At 30.6% G+C, this 3,394-nt stretch overlaps 1 long non-coding RNA gene across 2 annotated transcripts; it reads left to right on the top strand.

Annotated features, from left to right (window-relative positions):
- Window positions 1–421: 421 nt before the first annotated feature.
- Window positions 422–2,022, top strand: LOC122710536. 2 transcript variants are annotated; one of them, XR_006345948.1, is made up of 2 exons: window positions 422–685; window positions 1,082–2,022. It is a non-coding gene; the product is annotated as an uncharacterized LOC122710536 (long non-coding RNA). The 2 variants fall into 2 exon arrangements; XR_006345947.1 differs by having other exon boundaries at window positions 422–702.
- The last annotated feature ends 1,372 nt before the right edge of the window (window positions 2,023–3,394 follow it).

The following is a 3,394-nucleotide window of genomic DNA, read 5'->3' as shown; positions in this document are numbered from 1 at the left end:
TGACTGATTTTTCTCAGATTTTCAATGTGATCTCCTTTGATTGGAATTATTTTTATGAAAAAATTACATTGAAAAGATTTCTAATATCTATTTTAACTTGACAAATTAAACTTAAAAAAAAAAATATGATAAAAATCATTCCAAAGAAAATTTACTTTTAATAAAAAAATTTGTTCAATTATTCTATTAATGATTTTTTTTTTTCTCTATTATTTTAATCAATTTTCCTTCAATTTCAGATGGATTAAACGATCGATAAGTAAAATTATTCGAGATTCGATAAAGAGCAACGAAAAAAAATTGTATCGATGAATCAGACAATATGTTTCGACGAACAAAAATAAACACAAGAACTTTGTGATTAATTCGTTGTATATTCCAACACGATCACTTTCGTAAGAGAATCTTTATCGTGCAGACGTATATCCAATTGATCCAGTACTCGTTTCCTATCGGTGTATAATCTAAACGTGTAAACGGGATCCACGTGTGTGTACACTGTCGCGCGTTCGATCTACGAGAATGTAAAAAGAATGGAATGCATTGGAACTGTGTGGGCCGTCTAAAACGAAAAGCCATCGTGAAGTTGGACCAATGAATCACAGAGGATTCAGAAACGCAAATTTAAACGGAATGAAAGCTCGATTCGTTTGAAGTAAATTTTATTTTGAAGGATGATAAGATTGTACGAATTAAAAATTTGTACGAGGAAAATTTTGCTTGATTAAATATGAAAACGTGTATAATATTCTTTGCTGGAAAAATATAACGATCGTTTATTTATTTTAATCGTTCTGCTGTGCTCAAAGTTCGAGTTAATTTTATAATATATATATATTAATAACCAACAGAGTTATTAATCTATGCAAAATTAAATTTAATAAGAATAGAAGGATGGAGATTAAATGAACATTTGCTTTGTTCTTCAAATTTGGATATTTATGTCATTTTTGTACATTCAAATTTACGTGAATAAACGAGAGTTCAGAGAGATTTTAAACACGTAAAATAATGAATATATGAATAATAATATATTATTGATTGTTATTAATGTTAATAGAAAATATCTTTGCAATTTCAGAAAAAGGAAAACGTTAACAACGCGCCAAAGAACGAGAAAATCGTTGACGTATAAAAGGGGGTGCGCAACCCTTAAATATCGCTCGCGGATATGACGAGTCTTCCTTTTCCTTCCACGCTCGTCGAAGATTCAATCATGCAGAATGCCTGTCAAGATCTCGTTACCTCTTTCACGGACGAAACGAATTTCCTCATTTTTCATCCTGATACCAACCACTCGGAAGAAACGAACGCGTTATGGCTCCAGCCGATTTAGGCGAACTATGCGAAATCGTCGAAAATTTGAAACGCGATTGCTTCGTCTATTTTTGGTGAACGTTTTCACTTCCGCTTCCTCTTTGACCACCGTTATGAATTCTCGCGTAAACGTATCAGTTTCAAGTGTGGTCGAAAGAGTGGAAGCATAAGATTGCATATTTCATGATCACGTGCATATGTAAAGTACGTCCATGTTGTAAAATATATACAGCGTAGAAACTTCGTTCGTATGAAAGGAATTCGTTGAAAATTTAAGCTTGATATTTAGAAGATTAATTGTTTAAATTCGGTGTGCTTGATTTTTTGTAATATCCATTGAATATTTTTTATTATTATTCATATTCACGTAAGATTCACAAGAATCATATTTATAAAAGTTGTTAAACATTAGCTCGTAGATTTTCAAAATCCAGATATGGCGTCTTTGTTAAAATGTTAAAATAATTTCAGATAAATTTTTTATTTGTTATTAAACGAAAACAATTTAAGATTTAATTATTAACATATTCGGCATAGCAATGAAATTCGTGAAGCTTGGCATTTCAGGGAAGCTGTGTACTATCATGAATATTTAACATTCCAGTTTCTAACAGGACTAATAAATTCAAGACAGCATACATTGTAAAACAATAAAGTATAAATTTATAATAGAAAGAATAAAGTTACAAAAATTCCGATTGTAAATTGCAATAAATTTATTTTCTTGTTTACAAAAATTTTGCTTACAACGATCCAGTTTTGAATTATCTTTGCAAATAAAACGATTATTTAATAAATTTATTGGATGATGAAAGAGTGGAAGAAAATCAATCGATTATCTTTCGAAATCAATGAAAATAATAAATTTTTAATATACGATCCTTCATAAAATTATTCAATTCGACTTTAACAATTTAAATATTATTGTAAAGAATAACTTTTATTCACAAAGAGGGAACAATTTAACGATCACACACTGTCAAAAGTACCTACTACTTATTTAAAATACCAAGCTCATCCCACAGTTAATCTATTCCAAACAAAACAACCACTTTGAAACAAAACGAAGCATCGTCGAAAGCAAAAAGTATTCAATCAACCAACCAACGAATTGATAAATTCTCAAAGTGAATCTTCAAATCCTTTCAATTTACATACATCGTCGACAAATTGTGTGAGTTTCCATACAATTTTCCACGAAAATTTTCACCAATTGTCCAAACGAAACAAACAAAACATTCGTGAAACGGATTCTTCTACTTGATTGAATTCTTCTACTATTATATCCGGAATGCAAATTTGAAAAATCCTCTTCGCGATATATAATGAAAAACGGACACGACCACGATTCGTGATAATAAAATTGGTTCGTGCATGTGTTCGACCACTCGTTTACCCTTTATGCGGAACACAAAGTGGCGCGAATCAAAGTGTTAAAAGACGACCAATGGAGACCCCCCCATGGATTCGAAACACTCGAGCGTGGCGCCAACTACTGAGAGCAATCTCAGTAGTTCCACGGTTTTCACAGGAAATACAACCATCGCCGATATACGAAAAGGGACGACAAAGGGAGCTCCTCTACTGAAGTGCGCCTACTCCAAACCGCCAGATTTTATTTTGCTTTTCGGAGAATCGTCTTTTTACGAAAGAGAGAGAGAGAGAGAGAGAGAGAGTATTTTTGTGGACGAGATGGATTCCTTCTTTTTCTTTTTTAATTTTTTGAGTATTGGGTGATTAGAAAGGAAAAACTTTTTTTGTGATGTATTTTTATGATTGCTATAAGGATTTATTTTATCATTGAATAAGTAGAGATAAATTGGATTAATGATTTAGATATGTGAATAATAATTGAAAAGTAATTGAAAGCTAATACTAATGGAAGATAATTAAATTAAAATCAACAAATTAATGATAATATTTTTTAGGATATAATATGCTGGAATATTTCGATAAATTTTAATAAATATTCTTTTACTTCAATGAATATGAAATTGAATTATTATTTTGTTAAAAAGAATTATTTCTTTTATATTTCTTTTTAATGTTGAAGTCATAATCGCGCTCTATTGATATC

This window comes from Apis laboriosa, unplaced genomic scaffold (genome assembly GCF_014066325.1).
Source record: "Apis laboriosa isolate Shangri-la unplaced genomic scaffold, ASM1406632v1 scaffold149_cov153, whole genome shotgun sequence".
NCBI classification, from domain to species: domain Eukaryota; kingdom Metazoa; phylum Arthropoda; class Insecta; order Hymenoptera; family Apidae; genus Apis; species Apis laboriosa.
The sequence above is the reverse complement of the archived record's forward strand: the minus strand, read 5'-3'. Positions and strand labels throughout refer to the sequence as shown.